The sequence below is a fragment of the Chiroxiphia lanceolata genome, chromosome 11 (genome assembly GCF_009829145.1).
Source record: "Chiroxiphia lanceolata isolate bChiLan1 chromosome 11, bChiLan1.pri, whole genome shotgun sequence".
Taxonomy (NCBI): domain Eukaryota; kingdom Metazoa; phylum Chordata; class Aves; order Passeriformes; family Pipridae; genus Chiroxiphia; species Chiroxiphia lanceolata.
In genome coordinates, this window is record NC_045647.1 from 14,790,308 (window position 1) to 14,802,809 (window position 12,502).

Consider the following 12,502-nt stretch of genomic DNA (forward strand, 5'->3'; position numbering starts at 1 on the left):
TTGGATTCACTGCCACTTCTCACTGGCAGGATCTCCTGAGCATGTCTATGGTCAGCCTGATGGCAAGGATTGCCCTTTTCCCAGGATGCAGAGCCCTGTGGTTGGTGCAGTGTACCCTGGAGGAAGGATACTGCCTCGTTCTTGTTTCCCTCCTTGCCCACCTGAGAAGGTTCAACAGGTGGAACTGGCCTTAGGGGACTTGGGGGGCATCACTGGGAAGGGAATGTGTGTACAGAGGGAGTTGATGACAAATACCCTCTGCTGTCTTTCAGGGTTCCCTTGTGCAGCAGGCACAGGAGCCTTTAGCTGGCATGTGGGGATAACCTATTTAACCTGGGTTTCCCTAGAAGCTGGTGCTGTGCCAATCCTAGTACATGATCTTAAGTGCTTGTCCCCATCCCCGTTCCTTCCTTATTTGACAGCATTTGCATTGCCAGCTAACTTTAGCCTGACCTTTTCATGGCCTGCACTCTGTAGAGGAAGGAGCTGCTTAGCCCCTGTCACTAAGCATGTCCCTGTAAAGCATTGCAAGGAGCTGACTTTTTTAATCAGGCAAATGTTTGATACAAACTGGTAAATGCTCGGTACTGGTTCTTGACAGACAGCTGACAGCGTGCACAGTCAGAGGCCTGTGATAGTTTGCCCTGTGGCTGACCAGTACATCTCCACCTCTGATATTTGGACAGAAAGTCCATTTGTCTGAAACCTGTAGTGAAATTACCTGTGGCTTGGACACCAGCTTGGTGGGGCTTGAACCAGAAATCAGTTATTTTTAGGCCATGGGTTCTTTTCATAATTGTTTTTTTATTCTCACTGTTTGATAGAGATCCTTGTGGCCAACTACTTTTTTTCATGGTCCCTTGGGAAATTTGGCCTTTGTTTACAAAACACTGTCAGGTGTTTTGATCACAGTATGTGTGTGCTCCTTGCCCAGGGCAGAGAGCTCTCTGGATTTGGATGGGTCTGTGGCCCCAGGTGGGCATCATGTTAATCAAAGTCCTTCAGGAGCTGATTCTTCCCAATCAGTAAATAGATAGCTTTTAATGGATTGAAAGCTTTGATTTTAATCAAGGTAGCCAACAAGCTCTACTACCAGGAATAAGGATCCTCAGTCTGACTCTCTGCTAACCACAACTTCTGAAGTTGTCTGTAGTGTGAACTTGACACCTTCTCTTGTCTCATGTGTGTGCCATTGTTCAAAACATCCTGACTTTCAGGTTATGGCCAGGATCCAAGTAGTTTTGAAGCTTTAAGGATGGGAATATGATAAAGAAGTGCAGCTCTTCTGACAGGACACATGGAGAGTTCATTTATGAGTAAAAAGCAATATATTCTGAAACAATTAGTTTGGTCATAAACATAAGTCCCCCTTCCCCCCAAAAATAATTCTTTTGCAAAGATAAGGGTTCATAATGGGAAAATAAGTTTAACTAATAGCAAGGAACACCCCAGAATATCTTTTTGCAGATATTTTTATTGCAGAGATACCTTTTGCAATCAATTCCACTTAAGTCAGGCAGTCTTCTAACTGTGTGTACAGCTATCAGAAAAAAAAAAAAAAACAACCAACCAAGAACTAAGAGGAAATAATAGGAAGCAGTAGCTGATAAGATTTCTTTTCCCCTTAGAGAATGTACCCAGGGTTATATTTTTGATCAAGCTGTACACTTGATTGAAGAGTAAATGTAGTTTTTGTGTCAGGAAACAATGAAAGCTTGCTTCCAACACCACAGCACTGACATGGTTGTCTGTAAACTGGGAATAGCGTCTAGAAATGCTTGCCAACCAAACATGATGCTATGTCAGTGTTGTCTTTGTTCTAGAGCTATAAGCAGAGCAGTGTGTTTTACTGTCTACCCCAGTAAAAACGTGGGTTCGTGTGTGGCATTTAAAAAAAAAAAACCCAAACAAAAATCTCCAACAACTTACCCTTAGCAGCTGATTTGGATATCCAGCTCCTCCTAAAGTCAGGAACTTTCATCTGAACTCAGGCTGCTCACATTCATAAAGGATGAAAATTAGCAGGTCAAGCCACTCCAAATATGCAAAGTGTCTTCCCAGGTTCCTCATATGTGGCCTAATTAAGCAAATGGGAACTCTCCCAATGGTGCCAGTATAAAAAAAAAAATGTGAAAGCAGCAGAGCCCAAACCAAAAGGAGATCTATTTCTTCCATGTAGGACATTCTTCCTCTCTCCGCAGTCTACACCGCATTTAGGCCAAGTGCAGGCCTTGGTCAAGTTAGTTTTTGATCTGTCTCACAGATAAAGAATCCTGAAGGACAAGTCACCTGTCTGAAGTCCTGAAGGAAGCGGCCACCTTGAAAGCCAGACCTTTAGCCTCCTCCTTCCCTGTTGCTGTAGCAATTAACTTGCCTTTGTCTGTCCATGGGCGGTAGCTTCCAGGTGCTGTCAATGTGCTGCTGTCACGACAGCCCCAACAAAGGGGAGAATTCCAGTGCTCTGAACAGGGGGTTTTCTCAGGAGAGAGAACTGCCCATCTACAGGGATAGGGGAAATCCAAAGCCTCTGATATGCAGAGGGGGAACAGAAGCTCCAAAAAGTTGCTGGCCTCTAGTCCAACACAGGCTCTTGGGCGTGGTTGGAGAAATGAAGCCTGTGAGCCCCAGCTCAGTGCAGTTGAAGTGTCTGACACAGGCACAGGTTTGTGTGGGGCACAGGCACCTCCAAGCTGGCATGGGTCAGGCTTTCCTGTTGCAGGATTGCAGGAGAAAGCAGCTCTGTATTTCCCACTGAGAGAATCCCTGGTATGGAAACCCTCGAGGCTCAGAGGGACACAGGCCTTTAAAATCCTACAGCAAAGCCATCAGAAATCTTTGTGTTCTCTATTCCCTGCCCAAGTGTGGGATCCTCCTGGTTTCCTCCTGCAAAGATTCATTACCTGAACTGAAAGTTTATCTTGTGTCCCTGCCTGGGATTGTGTATCCAGGAGGCTGTACCTCTTAGAGACCCTGGCTGGCTCTTGGGCATGACAGCTCCAGACAGCAGTGACCTGCACAAGCTCATCCCTTAATCCCAGTGTGACCCACCTTCCTCTCTCCCACAAATAGAGCACAAGCAGCTCCTCCTGCAGTCCTGAAAGCCTTTCCCATATTTCACTATCATGTTTTTTGCAAGTTGTTTATTTTTTGCATAATTCTCTTAGCTTGTGTCTCAGTTGAAAGCTGAACAATTATTTAATTTACTTCACACCAACACAGCAGCCTTGCTTCAAGTGCATGGTAGCTGCTGTGGCAAGAAAATGCAATGGCAATGAGTAAGCTTACCTTGTGGTATGTGCAGAGAGACTTAATTGAATTAAAAACCCTATCAGAAAAATCTACAGTTTTCCTAGCAGGCAGCAAGCAAGACCAGTGAAGTCCAGTTTATGCTCAAAGACTAAATTATCCCAGAACTCTGAGTTTGTAAATGGAGCAGAACAGACAAAATTCAGAGATGTTTAGTAGGATCCAACAATAACTCTGTTAGAGAAACTTTAATGCTTTGTAAAACAATAGATAATAGAGGGGGAATAGAAGATTTGAATTGTACAGTAAGGCATTTAATATCGACTCTTTTTGTGCCGTTTAAGATAATCTGATTGTTTTCTTCCTGTTTTCTGAATTTAGAAATATTTGAAAGAGCTCTAGTAAACTATACCACGAGAAAGTGAAATAAAACCACTTTCCACTTTAAATTTTAAAGGATAAACTGAAGGGAATATATTGATGCGTCTTGATTCTGAAATAATTAAGCTTCCCCAACATTTTACTAGTATTTCAAAATTGTTTTTTCTGTGAAGTGCCCATGCCCTCCTTTTCCAATTTTGTTTCAAGAACCAGCATAAAAGCCTTTAGCCCTAAGCATGAGGCACAAAAACGTTCAGCACATGCAACACTCCACTTATATCCCAGACTGGCATGTCAGCAGTGGGATCACATCAGGGATAGCATCCCCCTGGGACTAAATTTTCATTTGTAGTTTCAACCTCCCATTAAATTCTCAGTAAATCCAATATTTTTTCTCACAGGTAGAAGTGAAGGACTGGCAGGTACCCCCTTAGTGTGAAAGAGGCTGTAGCTGGGCAGGAAGGACAGACAGACCTGGCAGTGACCTACTACAGGAACCTGCAGTCCTGCCTGGGCAGGACAGTGCCTGTGCTGCACTCTGGAGAAGCCAAACCTCAGAAGGATGAGAGCAGGACACATGACATGAGCTTTCACATCTGGAAGGGAAAGCAGGTCCTGGCCATGCCCTGCTGCTGTGAGAGGCTCACCCAGCTCAGCTGCAGCAGCGCAGGATGAGAACTGGAGCTTTAGCAGCACTCGGTGCATTTGGCAGGAGGGTCCTGTACCACCGGGAAACTCCTGTCTGCACGCAAAAGGTGAGACAAAATGCATAATAACCTTGGCTATTCAAGTCTCCCGCTCGGACGGACTTCTAGGCCGCTCGCTTTTAGTGCTTTCTGACAGAGGAGGGAGCTGTCAGCTCAGCTTTGAGTTGCTCAGCAGGCAGACGTGCCCACCTGGGAGCTGACTAAGCTGTCTGGGCAGCCCACCGAAGGGAGATGTTAAGCCTGACTTGCAGGAGGTGGAATGCTAACCTGAAAGTGCTTAAATCTTTTGCTTTAAGTGCGTCTATGGGGTGTTTTGTGTCCCTGTACAATGAAAACCACAGTCACCAGCCTGCAGGGACAGTGGGAGCAGCAGGCTTGAGCTGTCTGAAGGTGGAACATTTGGCAGTGGGGTCTTGCACTTTCCCTGGAAAACTGGAGCCTGTGCAAGACCTTCCTGTTAATGTCCAGAGCCAGAGCAACCTCTTCTGTGCCTGGGCGATGCAAGCAGCCCTTTTATCTGGGAGACCTGCCAGGCAGCAGAGGCAGGCAAGGAAACAGCAAAGTTAAACTGGTCTGAGGTTGACTCAAGCCAACGTGAACTGGTCTGAAGTGGAATAACAACCTGATCCTATCAGCCATTTCTCCTGGTACGACCCGTCAGTAGCCTTCCTGCCTCAGCCAGTGGCAGTGTTACGAGGTATGGCTTAATTACAGCCCTGAAATAAAGAAGAATTTCTTCATTAGATGTTGCTTTACAGCTGCATCAGTCATCTTCTGTCCAGCTGCTGGTGGCAGAGCTCCAAGTGGGCTGAATGGGGCTGGTTTGGCAGGTACGGAGGGAGGTGGTGGTTGGCGCGCGCAGCTGGGCAGAGCGGGGCTGAGTCAGAAGCTCCTGGTGACGTTGCTAAATTCAGTTTGCCACAAAGATCTTTTTCTCCTTCACACTGGAGCTGTGTTTATGCAGTCTTTCTGCCTTCAGAAATGTGGCTCAGACCCAGTCCCTGAGAGTCACACGCATTCATTCCTTGGCCGTTGAAAAGAGGCAAGTAGGAAAACGTGGTGTCTGCGTTACATGTTTGGGGACTGGTTTCCACCACGCTTGTCTTCTGACAGTAGTTAGGTGACAAAGATTGAAAGCCTGTCTTCCCACCCAGGGTATTGTACTTTATTTCTCAAGCCACAGAGATAACCCCTGGCAGATGACTTCATTTTAAATTGTAGTGAGACCCTGAGCTGATGATTTAGGAGCACCTGTTTTCTTTGTTGTGGTTCTGATTTTGGTGTGTTGCTTTGTGCCCCAGAAAGATGGATTGTTACTTGGCTAAGGCTAAATGAGGAGGTTATACCAAATGCTGTGTGAAATGGAATCTCTTTCCGGTCTGAGTCAGTCCTTCCAAATCCTGTTCCTCTTTCCCCCAGGTACTGGTGCTAGAAACCAGCAACCTTTCCTCCACCTCAGTCGATGCACCAGCATCAGCTTAGTGCTGATGTTCTGAACTGCTCGGAATTAATGGTAAATCTTATGTGTCTTATATAGCAGAGACTGACTCACATCAGCTCACTTGATCACTTATTCCAGGAAAATAACACTCAAATTTGCCAGAGAACTGCCCCTGACACTGAAGTACTTGTGACTTCAAAGCTTTTGCAACTCAGAATGGCAATTTCTGTATGTTTTCCTCTAAAATTGTTCATTTTTGAAATATGGGAATTGCGCTAAGAACCTTGACAGACTCTTCAATTTGAGAAGATTTTAAAATTGATCACATTCAGGAACCTTTGTTCCAGGCAACTCAGCTTAGACTAATGTACACAAAAACCTCCCTAAGAAAAACCAAGGCATAAACTTGGGATTTAATGTCTCAAATTCATGCAGAGTTTGTTTTAAAGAATGTTTTAGTCTCAGTAACCCAGGAAAGGGCTGTATTTATCTGGAAAAAGCGTCTTTTCCCAGTGATAGCCTTAATTCAGTCCTTTTACGGGTTTTTTTTCTGTCATTTTTTTTGGACAAGAAGCAAAAGGTGCAGGAGCAAATACTGCAGAGGCATAAAAGTTCCCCTCTTGTATGAGAGGAGCGGAGGTTTAAATGGGAAAAAGTCTTGCTTTTAGACTTCTGAGTTTTGGCACAAGTCCCAGTGGGATGTGTGTGACTGGCCCTCCCCAGCTTCTGCACAGTGTTGCATTTCTACACAAAAATAGGACCTTTGCTGGTTCTGGGGTGAACAGAGAAAAACGTAGGGGAAATGCTCTGGGCAAGGGGGAGCAAACGAGGTGTGAGGTATGTGATAGATTAACTCTGGGTTAACTGCTCCTGCTGAGTACCTTTATTGTTCAATATGCTCAGTAAGGCTGTATCCTAGGGCTGCTGGACCCTCCTGCTCTCTCAGACCTTCTGAGGGACTCTGTAATGGTAGTTCAGACGTGGCTGACTGATCCCTGACTGGCAGCAGGACGAGTTACATCTCAGAACCACCTCATAAACCTCTAAAATCTTGGAAAACCGATTTCCTTGCAAAAAAGCCAAGACAAAATATGCAACGTTGAGCCAAAATAACATTTCGTTATTTGGAGATTGACCTCAACTCAATTTCTGATGCTGGGTTCAGGCTCAGCTGCTGCTTAAGAGCCAGCCAGAGAAACTGTGTGTGTGTGTGCTGTTACCCCCTGGAAGTGAAGGTGCTGAGGTGAAGCCTGACCAAGCCACAAAGGGTGAAGCTGTGTTATGTAGAGGAGGGCAATGCAATTTCTAGTGGTCACTGCTGTTCTGGTGCAGTGCAAGGGTTTCTCACACGTTATCCTCCCCTCTACAGCAGCAACAAACTTTATTGCAAATGTGCAATATAAAAAACAAGAACACTGCAGTGCTTTATTGTGACACTGTTCCCTCTCCTCCCCATGCTGCTGGTAGAGCTCTGCACTCAAAATTCAGATGCAGCTCACATTTGGTGTGATAGCAGAATAAACTATAGGATTAAAAATGTTCCTGGATCTCCCTTTAAATGCTTTCCCTTCTCACTATGGCATCCTTGGCATCCCTGGGGATGGGATCTGCACTTCTGTACTCTGTTGCTGCAAAATTAAACCTGTGGCAGTGACACTTGGAGGAGGGAAGGGAGGTCATGTTGAGGTGGACTAATGTCAGAAATCACTTGTGTTTAATAGCTTTTACTATGAATAATATGTCCCCTACAATATGAGGTAGTAGGAAAAGGAAGGGAAATATGAGAGTATATATAATCAGAGTTTCTGAAAACCCTTTTGGAAGTGCTCCCCCTCCTCATATGTACAGTTGCTCCCTACAGATGTTCTTTAGCTGGTAGAGGTTCATGAAGTATTTTTTCAAGACAGCTTTTTTGTCAGGAAGAGATGAAAATCTTAAACCAAAAATGTCTTTCAACTTTAAATTTGGAGTTGTTGTCATAATGTATTTCTTCACAGAGCTGCCAATGAGGTTTTTAAAAGCGCTATTTATGCATGTGTATTAAAAGCAGGAGCACACCATGGCCATATGAAATTAATTTTCTGGTTTTGAAGCTTGCAATTAAGGTTGGGACAAATGTTCCTGCTGGTTGTTCCTCCTGCAGTCACTCTTGTAAAACTAAAGGAGAACCACTGGCATGAAAGCTCTGTTGGTGTCATTACTGCTGGGCTGCTTTGCTTTGTGGAGCGTCAGCTCCTCTCTGGTTAGAGTGACACTGTGTAAGGCTCTTAAAATCCTGCTGAAACCCCTGAAGCCTGTGAGGGGATCCCTCATTAAAAATGCTGGAAGACAGTCTAAAGTGTCACTCGCTGTAGAGAATGAGCTTGTTGACAAGACCACATTAAACTCAGCACTTTTCGCAAGCACGGTTTGCAAACCCAGAGAGATGGAGCATAACGTGTTCCTGCTTCCCTTCTTGTTTCTGTCTGGATGGAAAACAGAAAAACACTCTGGGGAAACTATCTCATGTTTTCAGTGAGAAAAAACCTAACTTAATCTAGACTTCATGTACAAGAGAGGAGGTTAAAAAAAAAGACAGCAAGGCCTGGTTTGTATATGTGTATTCTTGTGCAGCTCAAAGACAATGTAAGATTGTCCTCAGGATGAAGTAGGAAGTACACACTCACTGCTAAGACAATGAAAATTGAAGGCATGCCACAGGAGGAGAAATTAAGATAATATTTCAATGCAAATGTCCCTATAAAATAAGGTTTTCACCAGGAAAAGATGTGGATAGCCCTGTGCTTCATGAGTGTGTGATACACTGCAGTAGGAGCTGCAAATATTCCCAGCACAGGTAAAGGGAGAGATTCTCCTCTGGATCAAACACAGATGTCTGTGAGAAGCATTGCTACTGATGTGAGAACAGATGATGGCTGTGGAGCAGAGATCCCTCTGAGCACTGGCCCTCGCCTGGCATCACCGAAGGAATTTGGCCAGACCTGTTCGGTCATGAGTCAAAGTTGTGCACCCGAGTTCCAAACAACTGGAGCTATAAACAGTTTAAACTGATTTTCAGTGGAGTTCAATGCATCTCTTCAGGCTCGTAAGTGATCTTTTATTCACAGAAAATCAAAGCAATGTGCAGTTGCTGGCCTTGGGGAGGGGAGTCTGAATGACTGCTCGTCATTCACTGCAGCTACCAGAGGTGATGTGACATCTGAAAGGAAGAGATGAGAGCTCCATGGCAATTTGTTAAATAAAAACCACCTCAGTATCTCGCTAAATAGCTGATAATCAAAGGTGAAGAATTCTAATCTGCTGTTCAGGGCTTCAGTAGCAAAAAGAGGAGCTCACAGGTTACAGCCTACAAAAGTTTTTCTTCCGCAACTTCATGGAAATTTGCTTGTATCCATGGAAATTCCCTGTGACAGAATTCCTTGTCCTGCTACTGTAAGTCTGTGCTGTTCAAGACACTCTGCAGGCACTACTGAGTGTTTTGTCCATCACTGCAGTCCATTCTGTTTGGTTTGGTGGCTAGAGTTTTGTTTTAGCCACTAGATCCTACACCATCCAGGTTTGTATGGTTCAGGACTGGGATCTGAACACAAGGTGAGAATCTAAACTTGGTCCTTCTGGTTTCCAAAGGCAGGAGGTAGGAAAAGTTACATGTCTGCCTGAAAAGTTCCTGCCATAACTTAAAAATTTTGCATTTAATTATAAGACTATTTCTGCTAACAGATCAAGGAGAAAGACAGTTTGCTCTTTAGCATTTGTGGCCTAAATAGACAGTTAACCATAATTCACATATTTCTTAATACTTTTGAGTTTGTTTGAAAAGATGTAAATGCCTTTCTTTACTCTGTAACAGTAAATTTTTTATTCCTGTCATGAGAAAGAAATGTTCCCCTGCTCTGCAGTGGGAAATGAATTTAAATCTGAGGGCAAACTAACAGATCAATAGTTGATCCTTCAGTGCATCCCCTCTTTGCATTAGCAGAGTCACCAAAGGTGAAGGGTTGAAGTGCTCCTTACGCTGCTTGCCTTTCACAGGCCTGGCTCCTGTGAGATGCCAGGACATGTGTGAGCCCTTCCTAGTCATCTCGAGTTTTCCCATCAACAGCAGTTGCATTTTGACAAATGAATAATGCTTCAGAAAATTTATTGATTGGTACAAGAAGCTCCACAGTGGCAAATACTAAAAGTTTGTGGTACCAGTACTGGGTGATGAGAAGTGGAATCCTTTATGCAGAGGGGATGCAGATCCTTTATGCTGTCCTGTGTAGCCTTTGGGGATGATTCCCAGAGAGTCTTCTGCTCCCAGCACCTAACCCTGCCAGTGACACTAACCCTGTACTTTGGGAGGCCGGTGGCCAAAACCTTACTGGCTTAAAATCTGAGCCATGCCCTGGTCCTGGCTCACTGGACTAAGCAGCATCTGAATATACGTCTGTGCCCTCACCCTGTGCACAGAGCCCAGTCCTGCCCTCTGCCAGCACAGTCCCTGCCCTCCACAGTGTTTTTCCTCTGGATAGGACCTACCAGGTGGGCATTTTCTGTGCCTGTGCTGCCTTCCTTTGAGTTATTCCTTCAACTGATGGTCTCCCTTGGCTGTAAGGGACCAAGTGCTGGTGCAGTAATGCGGAGCTGCCGTGTTTTGGGCAGCCATGAAGGACTTCGGAGTGGAGCCCATCTATGTCTGATGGAAAGTTCCCAGAGCTGTGCACTCTGTTCCAGCCTCTTGCCTGCCCCTCCAGGGAGGGTATTTCCATGTGGAGTTAGTCAGAGCTGTTTGTGTTTTGCCATGTTCCCAAGGCAATCAGCATCCTTATCACACCTATTTGCCTGCTGGGCAACCAAAGTGAACTTCACAAAGCTCTGCTCACCTTGTCCAGCAGGTAAAGGCAACTGAGAGAGGAAGGGCAATGAAGTATCTTGTTGGGTCACTGGAGCAGGTGAGGGCAGAGCTGGGAGGCCAAAGTCTGGGCCACAGGCTGAGCTGAATGTCCTGGCACAGGAACCAAATATACCCTGCTGAGATGATGTGGAGCATTGGAGGAGGGCGATGTGATGACTGCTCTGTTGAGCATCATTTCTGACTGTTACTGCCGGGATGAAGCTGGAGTCCCTCCCTACAGTGGCTAAGGTGAATGGAGAAATATTATCTGGGTCTTGAGAGGTAGGACTGTGCAAGGCCAGCTTGCCCACATCTGCTCCTGCTCAAAACCCACCTCACTTTCTGACTGCCACTAAGAGAGAATTTGAATGTGAATGGGCTGATCTGCATCCCCCATTAGAGATGTGAGGGGTCCAAAGAAGTCTGCTGAGACCAAGTGTCTGCCATAGCCCAACACCCAGGGTCTCACTGGACAGTACATCTTCTGCCTCACCTCTTCCCGAGGTACTGGATCAGAGTGAAGGCACAAAGCTGCTAAATGAGACCAAATTTTAGTGTTTAGTGTTGTAATGGGAAAACATATGCTAAGTATTAAATGTGTGCTGACAAATAAGTTCAAGACTGGAGGAAGGAGAAGTGTGTGATGGTCAGAGCTGGCAGTTACAGGGCTTTTGAGTTCTGTTCCTCTTCCTGCCAGTGATTCACTGCATGGCTCCAGGCGAGACACGTAACCAAGCTGGAATATTTTCTTCCAGCTGCAAAAGAGCTGTAGCGCCACATACAAGGAGGGCCTCTGAGGTTTAACTAATCCCGGTTTATGGGAAGCCTCGAGGTCCTCGCTAGGAAGCTGCTGGAGAAAGGCAAGTATGACAGTATTTCACACTGCTGTTCATAAATGAGCTGCACATCAGTGAAAAGCACCAGTTGGTGCTGGACTCCCCCTTTAAACAGCCCTGATGGAGGGGGCTGGGATGTATGGGAATGGATGTGAAACCACAGCAGGAGAGGCAGCAGCAAACTCCACTGCTCCTTGTTGCTGTGTCTGAAGGTGGCTCATGTGCCAGTAGAGAGCAAACTTGCCCTGGTAAGAGGGTTGAAGAGGCTGGAGAAAGCTCAGAGAGGTGCGAAGGTTGCTTTTATACAGGGGGAAGAAAAAGAGAAGATGTTTCTGACAGGTTGCGGCAGCCCCAGCAATGGAATCTGCAAGTGGCTGCTCAAAACCCTCTCTGGGTTTGGTGGGAAGGGCTCAGGTGCTGCAGAGCAGCTCTGCCACTGCCCCGACCAGCCAGGCTGTGTGGTCAGGGCTGGTGCAGGGTGGCACCTGCTTGTCCAGGGCCCGAGGGGAGGGACCCAGTCACCAGAGGCTCTGGCTGTTATGGAGCCTGAGGCTCAGGGGTCACCCAGGCAGGATGCTGCCGCAGCCCCAGCACAGGGGAAGCTGTAGGACACAGCGCAACCATTCACAACCAGCAGTGCCCTGGACAGAGCACGGGCGGGGGCGGGAGAGGAGAGCCCGCCTTGCTGCAGGGACTTGGGGGTCCTGCGCAGTGCCAGGAGGGGCTCCAGGGCTGCGGGCCGCAGGGCTGGGCGAGCGGGGAAGCGCTGGGAAGAGCATGGAAAAGGCCGGGAGGAGGAGTGGGGGCCATGCGGAGCCCCTTGGAGACCCGGGAGGACTCGAACCCGCGTTCCCGTGATGGCCGAGCCCGCCCGCCAGGGGGCGCTCTCCTCTCGGGGCGTTGCCGTAGGGGGGGCACGAGCCTTCGGGGTGCCCCGCCCCAGTCCCCGCCCCCTGAGTAAACCACGCCCCCGTCCCGGCACCGCTGTCCCGCCCCCCGGCGGCCCCGCCCCCCG